The following is a 24117-nucleotide window of genomic DNA, read 5'->3' as shown; positions in this document are numbered from 1 at the left end:
GAAATCCCACGAGCAACCTGATGAAGGCAGGTGTTCATATCACATAAAGGACCACATGTGTTTTAAAATGTCCTTCATGAACTTAATGTTTCTGTTAATGCCTGTCTACAGTATCTGATGGTTTCTATCAGTCATTTCAAAAAAAGTTCACCACAGGGCCCCTGGGCGGCTCAGCGGTGGAGCATCTGCCGTCGGCCCAGGCCGTGACCCCGGGGTCCTGGGATCGAGTCCCGAGTCCGGCTCCCCATAGGGAGCCTGCTTCTCCCTCTGCCTGTGTCTCTGCCTCTCTCTCTGTGTGTGTCTCTCATGAATAAATAAATAAAATCTTAAAAAAAAAAATTCACCATAAGTAATGGCATCTGCTTTTATTTTAAAATTTTTTAAGATTTATTTATTTATTCATGATAGACATAGAGAGAAAGAGAGAGGCAGAGACACAGGCAGAGGGAGAAGCAGGCTCCATGCTGGGAGCCCGACGTGGGACTTGATCCCGGGTCTCCAGGATCGTGCCCTGGGCCAAAGGCAGGTGCTAAACCACTGAGCCACCCGGGGATCCCAAATCTGGTTTTATTTTAAACCAAGGTGAATAAGTATTTTCTAGTAAAAATCCTTTTATAAAAAAATAAAAATAAAAAAATAAAAATCTTTTTAAATGTGTTATTTATGGGAAATTCAGTTAAGATTTGAAAGGATTCCCAAATTGCAACTCCTTCATATTATAATTCATGGCAGTTAAATATATATATATACACAAATATATATATGTGTGTGTGTGTGTATATATACATATATATATGTATATATATACATGTTTTACTGCAGGACTGAAAAAACGAAAATATCAACCCAAGTGAAGATTCTAGAAGATTCTACTTTGTATTTTTTTAAGGCTTATTGAATTCAGTTTTTTTTTTTTTTAAATTGAGTTTAAGGATATGACAAGAATATGAAAAATCTTTAGATATTAGGACTGGCTTCCAAGTAATATAACAAATTCATACTCCATTTCTGTGTTTATGGAGCGCAGACGGCATATATTATTTCAGGGCTGGAAAAGCAGAAGCAACTAAAATGGCAGCTGAGGATTCCTAGTCCTGGAAAAACTAATTTGAATTGTTCACATCTATTTTTTTTTTTTTTTGAAAGCCTGGTCACAAAAACAGAAAAAATCCAAAAGACCCCGTGCTCTCCACTTCTGAACGTTCTGAGCCACTGCCATAAATCATATCATTAAGACATTTCTCTTATTCCTACTCTGACAATTGGAGCATGTGGAGAAAATCACTCTAATTAATGGGACAACACGAAAAAATCGCAATAACGTTAAGGGTAAAGATGTAGGTTACACACGCCTCTGTGTTCTCACGGATTTGTCAGACTCAGAAGAGACAAAATGAGAAATATCCAACTAGGGGTGTGGGTGGTATTTTCATTCCCACCAAAGGTCACCCAAGCGATCTGCAGCGCCGGCGTGGCGTTCGGCGGCCTACCTGCGCGTGTCAGCCTTGCTGCCCTCGGCCGTTCCACCCCGAGCGTGGTGAACGGCCAGCTTGCACCTGCCTCTTGTTTTCCTAAGGTACATACTTGCTCTTTTCCCAAACGGGCCTGCACGTACCTGCCCCTGCCCGGCCCAGGGCCTCGTGGTCTATTCCAGGGCCCTGGGCAGAGATGCTCCTGGTGGACACCCCGGCCTTTCAACAGCAGGAGCTGCAACCGAGTGTCGTAGTCTGATCTGACTCACTGAGTGGAGGAGGCTGTCTGGTGGACTGGGACCCCCTTTAAGCGTTTCGGGGTCTCATTGAGAAGAAGAACTGAATTTTAAAAAGTGGGGGGAGTAAGGGAAGAAGAGCAGTCAGAAGGACATAAAAAAGGAGAGCAAGACACAGGTGAATGCAGACAAGAGGAAGGCCGTTCTCCGACAGCAGCAGCGCCTAAAGCTGCTGCAGTCTGGTCTGCAGCGTGCGCACCTGTAGGCCTCATCACGCGGCGCAGAACGTTTTGAGGCATCGTGTTACTCGTGCCACGTGCCGGGTTTGGGGATACATTTCAATCATGACTAGTGGAGAATTGCAGTTGTCTTGGTCTAAGAGAAAGTAGCTCCCACGTGAAGAAATCAGCTGTTCTGCGGACAAGAACGCCTGACTCGGGGCGTGATAGGAAGAGCCCCCCTCGACTCCCGCCAGCCCGCTCCTCGGTCAGCTGTCCAAAAGAGCTGCAGCGTTCTGAACTCTTACGACTACTTCCCAAGTAGGGTTGGTGGGTTTTTGTCTTTGTTTTTCATTATAACGAATGCAATTCTGCATTATTACATTATTACTGGCCAGTTGAAACTAGTGAACGAATTAGTTCCTGACGCCACCAATTACCCACAAGATATCAAAACCCCTTTGGGGAGAGGTTAGTGCATTTAAACGGAACGAAGCAATCAGATGAGTGAGTACAAGGCCAAGGCAGTAATTCCGGGCTTTCCCACTATTGATTCAATAAGTTACATTTTTTGTAGCATTTTCTAATTTATAAATTAATTCCCCATATGTGATCTCATTCGCATCTCACAGCAGCCCAGTAAGAGAACCATCATGAAGCCCACTCTCCTATGTGGATAGCGAGGGTCCAGGGGCTATGCAAACTGCCCAAACTGCTGGAATTAGTAAGTGGGAAGGCCCAAGCTCACACCTATTACTTCCCAGGTGTGTTCCTCGTTGCCCCTCCCTGTCAGCAGAGCATGGGCCACACCAAAGGCCGGAGCCGGCTAGCTGGGTGAGGCTGGGACAGGAGGCCCTCAAGTCCTCAAAGTCCCAGGAGCACGTTCTGTTCATTTTGGGGACCTTCAGTGTCTACAAGGGGAGACTGTACTTGCCCCATCAACTATCTGCAGATGAGGAAACTCTCCACGGGGCTCTCTCTCCACTGTCACCAAAGACCATTTACCCCTGGGTCCCTCATGGTGCTCTTTGCCTGCTCCATGGTGCAAGCTCACCACAGGGGCTGCAAAGTGACATCTCCCCTGGGGGACACTTCTCAGCCCCCATCTAGACTCGTTCTACTTGTTTCCATCTGTTGGGTCTTTCTTGGCTGCTCTGTGGCCCCGAGAACACTCATCTGGGGCGGCGTGGGGTCAAGGTGGGGAGACACGAGACATTGGCCATCACAATGTGGCGACGTGGGCCTCCCGCTCCACGGCCCTCCCACTTGTGTAATGGAATTGGGGAGGCACATGGCCGGGCAGGGGGCTGGGGGTGGCTCACACTAAGGGGGTGCTTTATGATTTCTGACACCACGGGCTCTGGGTTGTTTCTGCAAGGCCAGGGCACCAGGAACCAAGCAGGTCCTCCTAGGTCCCCTGACTCCAACATGATGACAAAAGCACAAGCAGCCCCAGGCATCTGGTTTTTTCTTAATGCATATTTAAGAAATATTGCAGCTTGACTACTGCAAGTAGATGACATAAAGGAATTTTCAAAGACGTGAGTGGGAGCTGTGAATGCTGGAAACTAAAGAATCAACTCACATGCTTAACAATTCTATTCTAAACAACCGAGAAGGTGTTTGGAAAGGAACACATAGCTCTGCTTTTAAATTGCTCAATTTTCTATAAACATATAATTTTATTAATAGTCCACATGGCTGGACTGTTCCAGCAACAATGCCAACCACCCCGGGTCTGACTCTTCCCCCTAAATGAACTGCATTCACTGAGCATGGAGCTCGGGGAAAAAGGAATAAAAGACTCCTCTATGACGAAGAAACCTCCAGAAATTTTTTTTTTTTTTTATCCTTTCCAGGAGTCAGCCCCCTGGGGACACAACCTGCAAAATCATCCCCAAGACTCCTGTCTTTTACCAGGAAGTATGACAAGATCTCTGAGCTGAGGAAAAGAGCTAATGTATGCGATGCAAAATAAAGGCACTGCTGGTGATCAGTGCTTTTCTGAAAAACATTGTCAATTAAATATCAGAAATTGTGTGTGCGTGGGCGCGTGCGGGCTTGCCCACACCGGAAGATTTCTTGTTATAGAGGAAGCTTCGGACGATCTTTCATTAATGCAGAGGGTCTCTCGTGGCACAAAGCCCCATCTTTCTGTTTTGAAAATTCATGTTAGTCTGAATTTCTCTTTTGTTTTGCAATACCAAACCACATTTACAACTGTGTATCCCCACTAACAGATGGTAAACCCCAAGGACAAAGCGGTTACCCGGCTTGTTCTAGTGGCATCCTTGCTGCCACAGTCCTTAATTTTGTCATCACTTGGGGGAATACTAGGAGGACAGTAACTTGGGCCTTTGCCCCTCGTCCCTTCTGTCCCACCCACATGGCTTCTGAGTCATAATTGAAGTAGTGACCTTGCAGGACAAGGGTATTTTCTCCACCATGGGGGCTTTTCTCACTCTTCCAACCGGCTCGGCTCGACCCTGGCTCATCAGATGGCAGAGCATTCAAGAGGCAGCCCAGTCGAGGGCTCACCGGTGAGAGCTCTGGAATCAGGTAGTCTGGGATAAAACGTGGCTTTCCCCCCTTGCCCATTATAGGGCCTCGAGCTGGCTGTACTTAACTTCTCTGAGCCCCAAAAGAAAATGAGGCCAATCAGTGTGGCTACCTTATCATGGGATTATAAGGATTGGATGAGGGTATCCATGTGGTCTTGATGTGGTCCCCTAGGCCCTACACACCTGGCCTGAGCTCCTGCTACCCCTCTGATCTTTTCTCCTACTATAGTGCCCGTCTCATTCTGCTCCAGGCACACTTGGCTCCTTCCCATCCCTTAAGCAAGCCAAATCCACTGCCTTCTCAGGGCCTTTTCATTTGCTGTTCCCAATGCTGAGAACCTTCATCCCTGGTAGCTGCATGGCTCAGGAGAGCTCTCCTCAGCCTCCTTTCGGATCCATTGCTCAGACCTCACCTCACCAGAGAATCCTACTGTGGTAGGTAGAAGAATGCCTCCTCCAAAGATGATGATGTCCCAATCCTTGGAACCCACAGATATGTCACCTTATGTTGCAAAACAGATTTTTCAGCTGTGATTAAGTTAAGGATGTTGGGGTAGGGAGAGGATCCTGGACTATCTAAGTGGGCCTACTAAATCACAGGGTCCTTTTAAGAAGGAGGATTGGGAGAGAAGGAAGGGGGATTTGAAAGATGTCATGTTGCTGGCTTTGAAGATGGACGAATCAACCATCCAAAGAATGCAAATAGCCTCTGGATGTTGAAAACAGCAAGGAACTAGATTCTCACCTAGAGCATCTAGAAGGAATCTATTTTTGACTCTGACTTCTGGAACCATAAGATAATAAATTCAGAGTTTGTGGTAACTTGTAGAGCAGCAGTAGGAAACTAACAGACATTCTCTCACTCTCTACATTAAAATTGCTCATGTCTCTGCCCCCACACCCATCCCTTGCATGTTCTGCTTACCCTGCTGGATTTACTTTCAGAGCCTGATTATCACCTGATACGGGTTTAGTTGTCTTTTTTCTATCTCACTTTACTAGAGTGTGACCTTGAGAGAGGGGTCTGTGTTTTATTCACTGTTTTGTCCCTTGATTTGAAAAATGCCTAGCACATAATGGGTGCTCTATAAATAGTTCTTGGATGAAAAAAAAAAAAAAAGTAGCATGAAATCATCCCTCCACAACTTTTGGAAAGTGATAGCACGTCTGCCGGTGTAGAACTTCTAAACAGTGAGCTGTAGCCCCATTGCTACCTCTCAAAGGAGTTCCAGGCTGCCTGACATCCTGCTTTCCTAGGCCTTCAAGTTGGCAGGTGGAGTAGCCCTGCCTGTTTGTGCAAGTGTGTCATGCAAATATTATGTTCTTTGTGTGGCATAATGGGAAAAGATGTTGTAAGGCATATTTGAGGGCACTGACAATGCCTACCCTACAAAAATCAGAGCTCCTTTTCTGAGAGCCAAGAATTCCAGAACATACTTGTATAGTGAGCATGAAGTAGGTTTTATTTAAAGGAGATGTCAAGAGAGATTCCTCTTTTAATGTGAAATCCGTTTTTAGGTTGCGAATGCCTTCCGAGAGTAGAATGCCTCCTACTAGTAGTAAACATGAACTCAAGGGATAAAGCTTCAACTATGGCTTCCACTGGGCTTCTGGGCTTATGCTATACACCCTTAGACTGGGCTTTCTTACCTCTGCTCTCTCCTCACTGGAGATGCCCATATTTCTTGGCTTGCAAGGCCCTCTGTTTCACCTATTATTGACCAACTGTTTCAAACAGATTCCCTGTCACCGATGTAGAACTTTTTCTTCTTTGACTTTTTTCTTACCTCAAGTGTTGCAGGATTATTGCTCATTAGCCATTTCATTTGTTCTAGTCTTATGACTGTCCCAGGAAGAGCTGACTGCTCTAATGATCAGAGCTGTTCATTCCTGGAATTTGCTGAACCAAACATTTACACTGAGGGTGAGTGTGCTATTGGGGAAATGGGGCTTATGGGATGAAAGCCATTTAGTGCTGGCCTTCTATTTTGATTTGCTCATTCATTCATTGATCGATTAATTCAATCAATAGTTATTAAGAATCTCCTACATCCTGGGCCAGGAGATAATATAAAACAGGATAGACCCTATCTCTGCCATAATTAATGCAACAGCCCAGAGAAAGAGTTAGATGCTGACACAAGGAATGGCAACCATGTTGAGTCTACAAAGGAGAAAACCAAGATCCTAGGGTGGACCTAGAACCTACTCAGTATTCAACAGTTGTTTAATGAGTGGCTACTATCTATGAAAGACATTTCTTAGGCACTAGGGATTCACCCGTGACTAAAGATGACCGGGGTCCCTGACCTGGTGGAAATTACAATCTAGTAAAACAAAGAGAAACAACAAATAAATCTATAAATAATACAAGAGCAGTGAATGATAAATACTATGGAAAAGATAAGAAAGAACAACGAAGGAAATAGTGAGTGGGTAGTTCTGGAAAGCCACTCTGAGATTACATTGGAGTTGGCTTCCTACTTCTGGAAGGAACTTGCCTTCTCAGACTTCCTGGGAACCAGTCTTTAGAGCAGGAAGAACATTCATAGATGCCCCCGATCTCAGGTAGGCTTACGATTGATGCCAGTGCCCTTGTCAGGTTACAATAGGTCTTCTACACAACCTGGAAATACGAGTTTCCTTCGATACTCTCGAGAAGCTTGTTGAGTCCTTTTCTGCCCTCACAGTAAATTGTATAATACACAGTAATTCAACTTCTACAAAGAGCTATTGGGTAAATTTTCCATGAATCAATAGTTATCAGAAGGCTGACAGGAAAGTGTAGAAAAGCTAACTCTGAGGGGGGAAAAAAGAATTAAATCTCGGTATCTTGGGGCTTACATGAGATGCACAATGTTGACCTACTGGCAACCTTTTAGTCAAGGCAAATTTTTCTCATGCCCATTTGAGCATCAGACTGGCTGTGCGGAATCACGGGCAAGGGAGCACCATGAGGAATGAGCAGTGGGTTTAAGGCTGACCAAAAAATAGATTTTTACTGAGCATCTACTACGTGTAAAGCTATAGGCTATAGAACTAGAAACTGGAACTGGGAGGCCTTTTCTCTTGCTGCCTTTTTCCACCTGAAATGTACTTTTATGCCTTGTACCTCCCACTAGTTCTATTTGTGCTTCAACATCCAAGGCAGATATCATCTTACATATGCCCTTCTCAGAGCAATGCCTCTTCAACCAAAATAAGACTTATTACTCCCTCCTTATGCTGCCTTATAGGCTTCTACACACTGTATTTTTGCTCTTACCATCATACTTACTTGATCCATATCTCCTTGAGAGGAGGGTTGTGTCTTCTTCATCTCTGCGTCTCCCTTGCCTTACCAGTTTTTCTCAAAGTTCCTTAAAGACCAGGGGCACTTGTTAAATGATCTGGACCATCTAGCCTTTCTCTGGAAATTCTGGTCCAGTAATTCTGGGTTAGGAATCTATTGTTCTTGCAAGCATTCCAGGTGATTCTTATCATCAGGTAAGATTGAGAAATCCTGGCTCAGCATGTGGTTAAAACTAAGAACATATAATTGAGTGAATTAAAGGACTACAAATGAACAGAACTTTCCCTTCTCCTTTAGATCGGATAATCGATACATAAACACAGTATTCCAAAATTGTTTGCCAAGTTCGGTTCCTAATTTTGATGTAATTGGGAAAAGGCAAAAATGATGAGTTGTTCCAACTCCTTGACATGCAGTAAATTAAGAAATGAGCAAACTGATAGTTGCTGCTGTTAATGAAGCTATTGATCAGCCATTTCATTCACAACTTGGTAACTTGCACGGTGCTTCTCAACCACATGATCTTGTCTCCCAGGGGACATCTGACCGCGTCTGGAGATACTTGTTTGCCACAACTAGCGTCACTAGTTGGCGTCTAGAGGAGAGGGCAAGGATGCTGCTAAATATCTTACGATGCATAAGAAAGCCCTCCTCCCAAATAATTATCTGTCCCCAAACAACGATCTTGCTGAGGTTGAGAAATTCTGCATTAAAGTCTTTTGGAAGCTTGAAAAAAAAAAAAAAAAAAGTCTTGATGCCCAGGCCACTCCTCTAGACCAGTTACTTCTGCATGTCTCGGGGTGGGAGCCGAACGTCAGCCTTCTGTGAGCCATTCCAGTGATCTCAGCATGCAACCAAGGCTGAGAACCATTGAGAGTTTATAGGATGCCAGAAAGAGGAGTGGACTCAGAACCCTGGGTTTAGAGTTTGCCACCTATTAGCTGGGAAATTAGGCCTGGCACCTCCCAGTTTCTGTTTCTTCAACTGTAAAAGAAGAATAACACTTCCATCAGAGGGTTATTAGAGAGATTAAAGAGATAATGCCCACGACCGTGCCCTGTAACTAAATATACAAAAGTAAGGTATCATTACTGTTCCCTGTTTGGGCATTAATCCAAGTGGCAGAATTGGGTAACTGGCTTGCTTACCACGGCAAAGACATCCTTGCGTGCAAATTCACGCTTGTGTTTTTGCCTCAAATGTCCCATATATGCCAAAGAGTCAGAAAACTCATACGCCCAGGTGAATCAAGTCTCCTTTTCTGTCCACTTGTTCTATTTAATATTGTTTGAATTTATGCAAGGTTTTAATAAAACAATCCCTATGTTTGTTTGAAACGAACACGCGTCTAAGTAGAATGTGCGTAAGTGGACTGAAGCTCACAACATTGCTTTGGGGGCTGGGTTAAGACTGATGAATTAAGGCTCAGAGTTTTCTAGTATGATGTTACCTCTGAGTGTGTGGTCCATAGGCCAGCAGCATCCCCATCACCTGGGGCTTCTCAGGACCCTTCCGGATGTATTAACGTCCATATGTGAATAGCTCCTGGGTGATCCGTAGGCATATTGGGATTCTAGAAGCATGACTCCAGAAAATCCTACACGGGAAATTAGACCACTCAGTCCTCCCAAGCAGCAAGCATACAACAGTCCTCTGTAAACCCACGTCTATGTGGGTTTCTTGCTCATCTCACATGGATTCAGACTGCTGCCAACTGAATGCACAAGAACACTCTCAATTTGTGACTTCTCTTTCCGTCGCCACCTTTGGGTTTTTAGCCGCCATTCTACATTAGTCGGTAATGATCTTAGAGCTCTCAGCGAAAGTTTAGCCAGAAGATAATGATTATTTACTTTTTTGCTAGCCAATCCTTGGAAACATGTCATTTCTTTGTTTTTCATCATCCAGAAAAATAATTTACCCGGCAATAGAAGGGTTAATTCATGAGCTGCAAAACTGGTTTCTTTTATGCTGAGAGACCTAGCTGGCTCATCCTTCTTGCTGAGAGAGGCAGTTAATCAGTATATAGAGACCTGTGATTGATGTGGCTAAACTTCAAAAGGTACATGGTTTATTTCTCCATGCAAGAGCCTCTCCCAGAGAAGCAGGCCAAGAGGGGGCACCGCATCCTCTCATCTGTGCCTCTGGCCCCACCAGGTTCTTCTAACGTCAAATCGTGTGTACCCTATAGTACCCTATAGAGCTTCTCCTGCTTCAGGGCCTCAGGATCTTCTTAAGAGCTTGTTTGGGTTGGTGGGGCAGCGTGTTCGAAGCTGATGTTGGTACCCAACGCTCAGACTCATGTTGAAGCACCTGGGAATTCTTTCCAATAATTCCCCTTTCACCTTTTTTTTTTGGAAGTGTCCCCACATTTGCAGTCACGTGAGTTCTTCTCAATTAGATGCAGTCACTCCAATCTCCACCTAGGAAGTTAAAGCAATTTTTGTGCTACTTGGTAGTTTGTTTGGAGAAAGAATCATTCTGATGTGAGAGAAAGACATAGATTTCATCTGAAAAAGCAGATCTGAAAGTACTCAGTTCAGAAGGGAAAACACGAAGCCCTAAAGAGGAATGGGGAGAAAAATAAGATTTACCTAGTGAGGAATGAAGTGCTAAAAAATGGACTAGGGGGATCCCCGGGTGGCTCAGGGGTTTGGCGCCTGCCTTCAGCCCAGAGTATAATCCTGGAGACCTGGGATCGAGTCCCACATCGGCTTCCCTGCATGGAGCCTGCTTCTCTCTCTGCTTCTCTCTCTCTGTGTGTTTCTCATGAATAAATAAATAAAATCTTTTTTAAAAAATGGACTAGGGCTTTTAAAAAGTCAGGGGGCCTGGAGAAGAGTTTAAAAAAAAAAAAACACAACAAGAAGTTCCAACCTCTTGAGTTACTTAAGAATGCAAACCCCTGCTTAAAATTCCTGGCTAATCCACATTTTTTTTTTTGAAACTATCATAAAGTGACCTCCTACATGGTATACACAAGTTAGCCTTCTTACAGTCCCGTAAACTATCAGCCTCCAAAAAGTAAAAAAGAAAAATTTTGATGTAAAAACACCTTGCATTTTAAAGTCACTACCTTTCATCTTATTAAAAATATTAAGTGTACGAATGTATAAGATCTGGCCTTAAAGTTATACTTGCGTTTGATTTAAGGGCCCAGTTTCATGACTGTAAAGTCACAATTCATGCAATAGTTTTAGAAAATAATTCTTAGTGAATCCTATGGGGTCCTTGAAACATGATTAAGTAAAAAGTGTCCCTTTTGAAGACATCTACATTTCCCTATTAAGGGACTGTCTTTTGGAGAAGATACTGAAGAGAAGCTACTGCAGACGGTCTCGCCATCCAGAACTAACTATTCTGTCAAGAGGACAACAACGAATGCATTTGACGTTAAGTAGAACGTAGGTTGGCTTTTTAGAAAACTGAGATTTGTATATGTTTACGTGTGGGAAACATGCTTTCAGAGAAAGGAGGGATCATGTTGGTTGGAAGGTTCCGGGTATGCTCAGTGAAAGACATGGAACGTGAAGCTGGACACCGGAAGAATAGAGTAGGGTTTGGCGTCAGCAGAGATAGAGGGAGCATTTTACACGGGGAGAGACATTGCGAGAACGTGGAGACAGGAGCTCAATGTCTACACAGTAGGCCCTAACGCACTTTTCTAGCCCCCTTGTCCTTGTCTGCCTCTACTTAGGATTCAGAGAAGCCAAATCCTCTCCATGACTCCTTCGTGGTTAAGGCAGGTCATGTGACCGTGAGAGTTGGTTCTGGATCATAAGTCACATGAATAGAACTCGGCTTGGGGTTTCGGGCAAAGTTTTTGTTTTGTTGATAAAAGGAACCTCTCCCTTTTATACTAGCCTCTCCCCTTTCTTTCTGCCTTGAATATTAAATATGATGGCTGGTGCTGCAGTGGCCATCTTGTGACACTGTGGAAAAAATCTAGAGAGTTCGAGTCCCTGGGGCACCTGGGTGGCTCAGTTGGTTAAGTGTCAGCCTTTGGCTTGGGTCATTGTCTTGGGGCCCTGGGATGGAGCCTCACATCCTTCAGGCTCCCTGCTTAGTGCAGATGGAGTCTGTTTCTCCCTCTCCCTATGTCCTTCCCTTTCTGTCCCCCACCCCCAATAAGATGAAAGATTATTCTGACAATTATGGGAAAGATAATTTGGAAGAAGAATTACAAGCAACAGAGCTGTACATTGAAGATGAATCTCATACGTGGTAACATGTAAAGTACTTTTTACTCCTCTCATTCAGAACTTGAGATCATTAGACCAGACATTGTGATTTCACATCCAAGGCATGTGTCCTAGCCCAGGCTGCTGTATCAGAGTACCACAGACTAGGAGGCTTAGAAATAACAGAAGTCAGCAGGATCAGGTTCTTGGTAAGTGGCCTCTTCCTCATTTACAGATGCTTATCTTCTCTCTGTGTCCTCACAAGGCAGAAAGAGAGTCAGCTAACTCTTTGGTCTCTACTTTGGTTCCACCCTCATGACCTAGTTACCTCCTGAAGGCCCCACCTCCTAACATCATTGCACTGGGATAAGGGTTTCACTTATGAGTGGGATGGGGTGCTCAGAACAAACTCCAGCCCGTCACAGCACAGTATAGGTAAAGTTGGTGCATGGAGATAAAAATTGCCTGTAGTTAAAAACACCATGAAGGGCAGCCCAGGGAGCTCAGCGGTTTAGCGCCCGCCTTCAGCCCAAGGCGTGATCCTGGAGACCCGGGATTGAGTCCCATGTCGGGCTCCTGGTGCATGGAGCCTGCTTCTCCCTCTGCCTGTGTCTCTCTGCCTCTCTCTCTCTGTCTCTCATGAATAAATAAAATCTTAAAAAAAAAAAAAAAAAGGAGAATCCAAGGGTTCAAAGGACAAAGCTTTTTCATGTTTGTTTTTACATTTTTGCTGTGATCTGCCTTTCCTTAGGGTAGTGCTCAGCAATCTTTTCGTATAAAAGGCCAGAGAGTGAAGATTTTAGCTTTTACAAACTGTAGAGTCTCCACTGTGGCTCCTCAGCTCAGCTGTTGAAGAGCAAAAGCAGCCATAGACAGTACATAGATTAACGATCGTGGTTGTGTTCCAGGAAAAGTTTACTTACAAAAACAGATAGTAGGCTGGATTTAGGCTGCAACCCTTGACCAAGAGCATTGGAAGCCAGTCTTCTTTAATGTGGAGAAGGGTCATGATGTAAATTAAGGGTGGAAGCCTCATAGTTTAATTTGCATAACATAGATATACATGAAAAGAAACTACTGCTTACAATGTGAACAGTTTTATGGATTTGCTAAATGTTTAGAGTCTTATTAAGGAATAAAATAGTTCTACCTAGGATCAGTACCAAAAGGCCTTAAATCTTAAAGAATCATTAAATTCACTTTCAACTTCTAAAAATGTATGGTTTGTATAATTTTTTATGCCATCCAAGGTTGTGACTTTCCTCATTAACATACTTCATCATCCCCAGGTAATGAATATCACAGAATGTCACAAGACTGCATTTCCTTTAAAAGATTCTCCAATTCAAATTTTTAATTGTATTTTATTTTTATAATTTTCCTTGGTAATTTAAACATCAAATTTCTTTCTTTCTTTCTTCTTTCTTTCTTTCTTTCTTTCTTTCTTTCTTTCTTTCTTTCTAATTTTTTTATTGTCAAGATAGGCTAGGTGATGCTGTGGTAATAAATTACTGCCCGCATCTCACCACAACACAAGGATCATGTTTTCTTACTCCCAGAGGCTCTCAGAGACATTGCTCATCCTGGTGGTGACTCAAGGATGCCTTGTGGAGTTGTTGGCTTCTACATCCCCGAACAAGGGAGAAGAGATCACAGCTGTTCTCTGTGCTATGGCCTGGATGCTGTATGTGTCAATTCTATTTACAGCCAAGTTACTAGAACTAGTCACTTGACCCCGAACTATTCTTCAGGCTGAGAAATGCCATCCTCCCGTGTGATCAAATGGGACTTAGAGAATGGACCATTGCCACACTTTTACTCTATTGTGCAAAGTCCATAAAAGAACCAATTATGGTAACTTGGTTGAGATTCAAAACTTATGTAGGCTCAGGATGCCTGGGTGGCTCGGTGGTTGAGCATCTTCCTTTGCCCCAGGGCATGATCCCGGGGTGCCGGGATGGAGTCCCACATCAGGATCTCCACAGGGAGCCTCTTTTCCCTCTTCCTGTGTCTCTCTGCCCCTCTATGTGTGTCTCTCATGAATAAATAAAATCTTGTAAAAAATTTATGCAGGCTATATATCCCATGTAACACATAAGAGCACATGGAGACATAAGCCCCATAAAAGGTCAAAGGTCATTACCCAGTTTTGTTCCTTCATTTAGATAATACCTTGATGAATCCTCAAAACGATTGGTTGAGAATTAGGGAACCAGTACTGTAGAATGAGAATTCTCATCAGACATTATATTACTTGACCACCACAGATGATCTATATTCCAGCTCATTTCCTATGAGGATTGGCCGGGTATAGTTAAGAGAATACCCACGGTTCTGGGTCATCTTTTTGTTTTACCCCTCAATTCCATTAATCCAGTTGGAAGTCTCTCCCCATGACTATCATCGCTGAGCAGAGTTAGCACCGTGCTGCTTTCTCCTTAAATGAGAGCCTTTACTGCTATTTGCTGTTTGCACATGAACCCTGTACAATTGGCTGCCTCCAGAAGGAGCAGAATGTTACCATCCTCTGTCTGTCCTGGGGAATCTGAGCCTGGACACTCTGTAAATTGACCCTGGGTTGGCTGCCAAGGCTGGACTTAAATTCAGTTCCTTTAGGCTCCTGATCCTTAACTAGACAAGCCTGGATTTCTGGCTTTGTAGGTGGGAGTTAGAATCTCTGAAGGTAGTGTGTGTAGTAAGAAAAAACATACTTAGCATAACAATGCAATTTTATATTTTGAAGAATAAGTGTTTTTATGCTGAAATGCCTACAAGTAAAATTCAACTGTCTTCTTGGCTGCTAGGAATATATAAATGTTGGTGACTTTTTTAGCAGGGTTGGGAAGATGAATTTCTGAATCAGCAGGGGATTGGATTTTTACATTTATTAAAAAGAACATTGGGTTTAAATGTGGAGGAATTTTTTTTTTTGATAGGAAAAGTTAAAAATAGATCTTTCACTGTGCAGAAAAAAGAAACCTATGGCATGATTGAGAGATTTGAGGGCGAGCAGGTCAAAAGGTAAGAATTCAGAGTTGTGGGTAAAGGAATAACATCAGGAGATTAAAAATACCTCTAGAAAATCCTTAGAAATATAAAAAAAGGGCCCTGGACATACTTGGTTGTGTGGCATGATAGCTCAGTTTATTTCACTTGGATGTTAAAAGAAGGTGGACAAAGCTGCCATTGCTAGAATTGCATTCGTTTGAAGCATAACGTGTGACCTTTGCATGGCTGAAATCACAAGCCTATCCGAGCCTTGGTTTTGTTCTGTTTTGTTTTTATTAATTCTAATTAATTCAAATTTTTGGGGGGTGAGGGGGCTTGGTTTCATCTATAAAGTTAGAGAATGGATGAGAGCCAAGGTCTCTTCCATTCAAAAACTCTCATTTCTTGAGACTTTCCCCCTGTGAACACGCACAGGTAAAGTTGAACAGACAACAGTTGATAGCCAAACATTTATCCATCCCATATAATGATCAAAACATTGCACGCCAAAGTTCTCTAGGTGTTGTAAGACAGGATGGAGACTTTCCTATTTACAAGGGCCTTACAGTCTATTTGGGAAGTCCAGGTATAATTGTAAATAATGGAAAAAAAAGTACAGGATTTTCCATTAGAACAAAGATCAGCAAAATATTGGCTTGTTGTGGGATGAATCCAGCCCAACATCTCTAGCGACTCACATTGCACAGGGTAGAGGTAGAGTGGTTGCTACAGTGTATGCTCACAAGCCTAAAATATTTATCACCTCCATTTTATAGAAAAAGTTTGCCAACACTTATATTAGAATAATCAAATAATGTCACAAGGCCAAGTGGATAGATTCCATTTGGGATAGCAGAGAGGACAGAGTTATTGGAGTTGAGGTAAGAGGACCAGCCTTGGAAAGCTTCAAGGGGTCCTAGCAACCCTGTTTATTGAGACAAAAAGGAGGGCAAGGAAACTCCAGTTACTATCAGAAAAAGATCTCTGGAGGGGAGGGGATCCTTATAATTATTAAGAAAATGCTAAATGTAACTACATACTGTTTTTATTATATCCTTTTCTTATCTTTTCTTACTCTGTTGGCCCCCAAAATAATTAATTTGGGGAAACCTAATCCTTTTAAATGTTCTTCAATGGTATTCCAACATCAACATTGATTAAAAATTCACTACCCCTTCTTGGGGGAAAGTATCTATTGCTGCATAGGTACTTCTAATAAATGAAAAATTGTGATTCACTCTAAAGATAATTAGAGGAATATATAAATGAGTTTCAAGGGAAATTAAGGCAAGAACATGTGGAGTTTGAAATAAAATATCAATATATATTCTATTTTGATCGAGAGATTTCTATTACTATCTGTCCTTAATTCATAGATGTATTTTAGTGATCACCGTAATTTTGACAAATGAAAATACCTGAAGATAAATGGTAATTGCTACATATTCAGGGCCTAATTGTTTTCCAATGGGTGGAACTTTGTTATTGTGGTAAAATAGTTACCTTTACTCCAACCCCTTTAAGCATTTCTCAGTGCCTCTCAGACTTTGGGATGACACACTGAAAGACCCCCCCCCCAAAAAAAAAACAACAAAAAATAAAAATAAGCAAAGAAAGACACGCACCCAGACCTGCTCTCCCCAGAACATGCCCCATGTTCCAGAATTTTTCTTGTTCTTATCTTCTGCCTCAATCTGAAGTTAATTGCTTAGCATCTTGTATCTTGGGGGCCTTGCTAGCTGCTTAAAGACAATTAGATGAAAATGACTTAATACACCTGTTAGGAAACATCTGCTAGCATTATGATACAACCTTGTCATAAGGAAGAATTCATTCACTCCTAAAACTTCCCATGTTTGGTACTGTGTGAGGCCCTGGGTGTGTGTGGTTTTTTTTTGGGGGGGGAGGGGGCGGTACACAGAGGCGGGTATTAGCTTGTGAGTAGTTTGCAGTCTTCGGCAGTGTGCTCCAAGTGCTGAGCCCTGAGTGATCTCCAGATGAAACTCCTGGGCTGCTGATTAAAATATGCAGCTCTTTAGCCTTCAAAAGGGGCTTACTCAGTAGAGATACCTTTGGAGGCCACTTAGAATGCACATTTTTAGCATGCTTCATTTTTCTACGCTTTAAGAGCGGGAGCAGATGACTCCTGGAGTCAGGGCATCAATCAACCACTGGCAGCCATGGCCAGATCTGACTTGCAGATATGATCTTAAAATTGGAAAATTTTACATAAACATCTGATTTTTTCCATCTCTTAGAAAATGAGAAGCTCTGACATCACTGGGTTTGGTTCTTGATTCGGTTCAAGGAAATATTCCCCTTTAGTTGGACAGAGCCTGTGCCTTCCCATTGGCTCAAGTTCCCATCATTCTCTATCACCTTCAACCCTTGGCCACCCTTATTCCAATATCCTACATACCTGGCTCTCGGTAGTCATTTGATTTAATGGCCTAGGCTCTAGATTCAAATGGATAGCTACATAAAATATTTTTTTTGTTCATGTTATCCCAGTATATATGTGTTCTGGGTAATGTCAGGCTAGAAGTTAATTTTATGCACAACCGCTGGAAGGCCTTAGGAAGGGGACGTGTGAGGTTCTAGAGCAGAGTGGGCAAGAGAGTTGAGACAGGTGTTCCCTTTCTGTCATTTGGCCAGCACAGGTCTGGTCTAGGCTGTTGAACACAGGTAGCAGGAAACAATTGAGATCACCTTGTTTCTTTCTAAATCTAGCATTTCTATAGCAATTGTCACCATGGTATCTTGATGTGTTCTGACAAGGGAAATTTTACTGTTATTAAGAAAATGTGGTAATAAGGGAAAGGGGAACTCCTTCCATAACCCCGGAGGCATTTCCTTAATGAAGAGCTCAGGAATATGTGTGTGTACAGGACAGAAGCTCCACCATGGCCTGACCCAGCCAAAGGCTGGTGGTATGTCTTAATGATGAGGCAGCGGACGTCCAGCGGAAAGATCCTTGAACCTGAGGACTAGAAGGTACCTCAAAATCACAATATGGCTTGTGTAGCTCTTTTCAGCATCTGAGGCACTTGTACATGTTAATCTCATTCAATCCTCACCACAACCCTGTGAAGTAACTATTGAAATGCTCATTCCCATTTAAGAGTGATGAAAAGATAATCACCTGCTTCGGGTCAAATGGGTCTTCTAATGCCAACGGCCTCCAAGTTAAATGACAACCATTTTTTTTGACTCTTATTCAACCTAGACCACTGGAGGAGATGAGCCCCCTGGAATTGTGTGGTGTGGAAAGTTCCGAGCCATGGTGTATTGATGGAAAAGTTTGCATACGGGGTATACTGCAAGCATCAATAAGACATGTGACACGCTTTGTGCAGTTCCTGGTGGGCTGGCTATTAAGTTCTCTTTTGGTCAAACTCATTGAAGCATATTCAAAATCAAGTGAATGAGATGAGATAGAAATGACCTTGAATCTGATCTCGTTTTCAGTACCCCCTACTCCCTAAAAAAGAAAGAAAAGAAGCAAACTTCAGAACGATGCCTATTATTAGGGACAACTTGCTTGAGATTACAGACAACAAGCCCATATACTGGCACATTTGCACCGAGAAGCACCAAGGCACCCCACGCTGCCGCAGGTCTGTCCATAACTTCTTCCTCTAGAGATGTGAGCTTACTCTAGAGATGACCCGGCTGATATCAACTCACCTGCGGGAGAACACAGGAAGAATGAGTTCACTCAGAACAGGCGCTGTATTAGTTTGCTAGGGCCACCATAACAATGTACCCTAGACTACATGACTTTAACAACAGAAATTTATTTCTCTTCTAGCTGTTTTGGAGGCTAGGAGTCCAAGATCAAGTTGGCAGCAGGATTGGTTTCTTCTGAGGCCTCTCTCCTTGGTTTGTAGATGGTTTTCCTTTGTGTCCGTGTCCTGATCTCTTATAAGGATACCGGACATACTGGATTAGAGCCCCTCCCCAGTAACCTCATTTTACCTTAATTATCTCTGTAAAGACTCTATCTCCAAATAAGCCACATTCTGAGGTACTAGGGGTTAGGCCTTCAACAAATGAATTTTGAGGGGGATATAATGTAGGTCATAATGTAGCTCATGGATGCTTGTATTGACCTTTTTCAAAGGATTTCTGAACTGTTAGCATGCATTTTGTGGATGACAAGATATTTGCATCAGTAGGTCTTAGACATGTTTTTAAATCCAAGTTTCCTCCATGTTTTAAAATAAATACATACAATCTTACTGGAATCACATAAACTATAATGTTTTGACTTAGAGATCATGAAGTTAAAATTCTATGGAAAAACAAAGTCATGTAATTATGGGAAACAAGGAAGTAAAGTAAAAATAAAACGGCAGTGGAGATTCTAGACAGCTGGATAGCACAAGCCTCAGTTTCAAAGGGACTCCAGGTAAGCACGGTGGTTTCAGATACTTTGAATTTCCGAGAGGTTGAAAGACTGAGTTTTTATATGAAATTTCTCAATTTTAAAATGTGGGCAATTTTTCCCTTAAAAAAATAAAACACACATTTTATGAGTCATACATGTCTGCTTCCCGGAATTAGCCCATCGACTTAGATTAGGCTGAACTTAGATCTGATGGCCTGGACTAGTACTACCCGATCCCTACTGATATTTTTGGATCAATACTATGTATTATTTAATTAAAACACTTCCTTGTTGAGTGAGAAGAGGTGTGCTTTCAATGTGGCAATCATCAGTTTGGCCAGAACTGACTTACAAGGATCCATCCCACATTTCTCGATTATGACTTTTGCAAGCACTTATAGAGAATTTTTACTATTTAACCTAAAATATTAGAATACCTGATGTAAAATTTGAAAATTTATGCAAAATAGCTTGTTAGGACTGTTGTGTAGCTGTAGAATCATTTTAATAAATTCAATAAATTATTTTGACATGTCATGTGCATAAGGGTGACTATGCTTTAATAGGTATACACAGAGCATGAAAAGAGTAATGAGCCAAAACTTACTAGGAATTTATTGGGGGCCAAACTCTGTTCTCAGTGCTTTAAATGAATCACTCAGTATAATCCTTCCAACAACCCTGTAGAGGCAAGAGCAATTATGATAGCCACTGAGCTGATGGGATAACTGAGAGGAGCACTTGCCCAAGTTCACACAGCTAGAAAGAAGTTCTTAATCATGGAACCAACTGCATACAGTGTATGTTCTGAGCTGTTTTGTTTTGTTTGGGGGATGAGCAGAGGTGGCATTTGGGAATCTTTAACCTCTGTCCTCAGTATGCCCTACTTGACCTAATACATCTAAATTTCCATCCTCTTCCACAGCCAATATATATATATATATATAATATATATGTATATATATTATATATATATGCAAACATTTTATATAAATGTCTCATATGAGATATATTTATATATAGAACTCACTAAATGTCTCAAATTGGGTAGAAATGATTATTTTAACAAGTGTGAACTCTCCTTAATATCTATTGAGTGAGCTTCTTAAATGATTGGATTCATGGGTAGAATTCCATGGGAAGTCTAAGAAAATTTTTTTAAATTATATTTTCAAAAAAATTATATTTTCATGTTCACTCATCTCTCGCTGATAGTTTCCTTCAGGTATGAATTTAGGCAACAGACCATAATAGACCCGGGAGCACCAATGACTTTGTCTCCATAGAAATCACAGATATTTTTAAATCTCATACAATTGTTACAGAGATCTCTAAATATCATTTACATTCATGGAAACTTCAAAAGTACAATAATTACGGGCCTACCACTATACTATCTTATTTCCTTATAAAAGAGAGAAGCACATCTATTTCCACATTACAAAATTTCCTTTTTTATATGCAGAATTTTAATCACTGGATTTGAACATAAGTGATTTTCTTTATGATGTTCTGTCTTGTTTTATGCATTTAATTTTTTTTTTTTTTTTTCTGAGAAGGAATCCCTAAGTTTTACCACAATGCCGGAGAGGCCAATGGCACAAAAAGTAAGTAGGTAATAAGTAATGTTTAATCCATCCACTTATTCACCTATCTTTCCATCTATCCATGCATTGGCTCCATTGAATTAATTTGACGAAATATTTATTGACTGCCTGTCATGTGCTGGCTCAGTGTTAGGTACTGCAGGCTTGGAGTTAATGTTCTTCCAATCTTCATTTGACCTTGAAATCCAGAAAATCTTCCAGTGTCTCCCAGAATGAACCAGAATCTCCACATTTCAGATGTGTTTGTTCTTTGAAAGACGTCCATTTGACCATTAGTCTCTTAACTAAGGGAAACCCAAGGCCATCCTCACTCTAGTCTTTGTCTCCTTCTCTTCAATTTCTCATTTTTCCTTTATTTTCTGAAAGCCATCAGGCACTCTACTCCATAGAAATAGGAGGCACATCACTACATTTTCAAGAGTGGTAATAGAATTTATACGTCTACTGCTGCAATGTCATCCTTTATTCCCAGCATGGTCTTTCGTGTCTGACTCTGGTTGAGGTAGCACATCAGTGCCTGGATTCTGTTTGTCAATGGCAACTGGAAAGTCTCAGCAAGGGTCCTCTCATCCGCAGGATGAGAAAATAAATAATATGGTCCTGGATACAATCCAGTTAGGCAAGGGAACATTAGGAAGTTTTGTTAGTTACAAACACGCCTTCTAAAAGAAGCACACATGGTATCAGTTCTAATTATGACAGGGTCCTTAGTACAGGGCCAACCCTTCTGTTAAAAACAACCCAAAGAAGTGAAACAACATACATATGAAACAACTGGTAGAAGGTATTGGCAAGTCATAAATGCAGGCAGGACTTGAGGGGCTATGATTTTTGAGAGAAGGGTGAGGATGGGATGGGGAGCAGTTGGGGAAAAATGAGTTTTACTGGGCCAAAGAGATAAAGGTCAGGATTTCGGGATTGCCAGACTATGTTGGGCTTGAAGGACAAAGTCCCAGAGAGGAAAAAACCTAAGAGTCCAAAAACGTCTGTACATGATTTCCTCTCAAATTCTAAGCCGAGCACGTGCGGGATGAGACTCCAAGGAAGCCAACCCAAAACAGCATCTGCGAGGCCAAGGAGCTGAGCAAAGATTTCATAAACAGGACGCAAAACACTAACGACACAAGAAAAAGATTGATAAATTGGATTGCATTAAAAGTCAGAACTTATGTTCTGATTTACAAGTTCATAGAAATATTTTCCTGTTAGAAGCTTTATTGCTTTGCCTTTCGCATTTGAATGTATGATTCCCTTTTTGTGTGTTTCTCTTGCTTTAAAAAGGATTCCTTCCAGGAAATAGAGCTAAACAATGTGGTTTTCATAAGCAGGGTGCCTTTATCCGCTGCTCAAGCTCAGGGGGTCTGAAGAGGCTTGCATTCAACTTCCCTCTTGCCTCTTCCTCCGATTTTAAATTCTGGGAAGGGGGTTCGCCACTACCATTCCAGTTGGTATCTATGGCCACATTGGGTGGGGGTCGAGGGCTGATCCAAGCGGAATATGTCAAGCAAAGCATCTCATGACCCAAATGGCATCATCCCCTTTGGATGGTCAGTAGTCAGGAAGTAGAGGCTGAAAACTGACAAAGTGGGGCCCTCAGCAGATCTGAAGGAAGGAAAAAGTATCAGTAAAATACTTTCCAACTGAATTGATTCTTAACAATAAAGATGTAAAGGCTGAAAGTGATTCGTTAAAGGAATGCTACAACGATAAAGGGATGTCGACTCTGACAGTAATGGTCAGTATGTGGTTATTTCTGTTTTTCCATAAGGAAAAAAATATTGTATTGCTAGCATAAAAGTACTTCAGTGGTCAAATTTCTTTAATTGCCAGAATAAAACGTCCCAGACTACTTATATGTTGATTTGTCAGAAGTATTTTTCTTTCTTCTGTAAGTGACTTCCCCTTCCCTGGAATGAAATAGCAATTTTTTTTTTTCTTTCAGCTCTTGAATCATAAATAAAATTAAACTTTTTTTTTCTTTCAGTTCTTGAATCATAAATAAAATTAATCCTCGAGTCTAGCCATGACATTGTTTTACAAATATTGCGAATTAAATTTTACTTTGTATTTCTTGGTTAATTGAATAACTTCTCCTACATATATTTATATTATTTCTTTTTTAAATAATGGTTTCTTATTTTCAGGCAATCTTAAATGGACTAAATTGATTTGAATTAAAGAGTGTCTTGGTAGACAAAACAACTGTTATCGTCAAGTGAGATTTTGGGCGATGTAAGATGGAATTTATGTCTTGAAAATTCCAACGTGGGTGGGGGAACCTGGGTGGCTCAGTCAGTTAAGAGTCCAACTGGGTGTCAGCTCAGGTCGTGATCTTGGGATCCCGTGATGGAACTCTGTGTGGGGCTCCGTGTTCCGCGTGGACTCTGCATGGATTGTCTCCCCCTCTCCCTCTGCCTTTCCCACTCCCACACCCGCTCTCTTTCTCTCTCAAATAAATAAATCTTAAAGAAAAAATTCCAAAGATATTTGAAACTCCATTAACTTAGCATATAGCTCATTGATTATGATTACCTGGAACCTATTGATGTATTTGGTTTGTTTCAGTTTTATATTGGAGAGCTTTTCTCCTGTATTGCACCATAAGTAAATCATCACTGAGTCCATCATAAATACCATCTGTCTATTTATTAAAATTGAAAGGCATCAGTATTTTGTCCATATTAGTGTTCCAAACACTACATTTCCTTTTGAATTGAACATTACGTAGCCCATAGTGAAAAGCAAATGTCAGCTTTGGTTTTACAGCTAGCTCTCCACTCCTAACCAAATGAGAAAAGGGTCTGATCTCACAACCTATTTATATAGTTTTTAAACTTTCTAAGAAAAATAAAGCTTGTTATAATTGATGCCTAATGGTATAAACACCCCTGCCTTAGTGGTTGCCTAGTAACTACATACTGCAGGCTTGTGGGGTTGCTAATGAGGCTGAATAAACGGAAATATTCAGATCCATTTCCAATTCAGGTGGATGAGGGGCAGCAGTGGGCCAGATTTCTTTGTTAAAATTGTTTTTCCATAATGGTTTTGCACTAAAACATCTTTTGCACTAGAACTTACTTTAGTAAATGACTTCTGCAGATGAGAGTTGAAAACAACAAGTAATGGCTTAAGATTTTAAAAACATTCAACAGGACTGAATCAACGTTGCTTC

This window comes from Canis lupus, chromosome 14 (genome assembly GCF_003254725.2).
Source record: "Canis lupus dingo isolate Sandy chromosome 14, ASM325472v2, whole genome shotgun sequence".
In the NCBI taxonomy this organism is placed as follows: domain Eukaryota; kingdom Metazoa; phylum Chordata; class Mammalia; order Carnivora; family Canidae; genus Canis; species Canis lupus.
The sequence above is the reverse complement of the archived record's forward strand: the minus strand, read 5'-3'. Positions refer to the sequence as shown.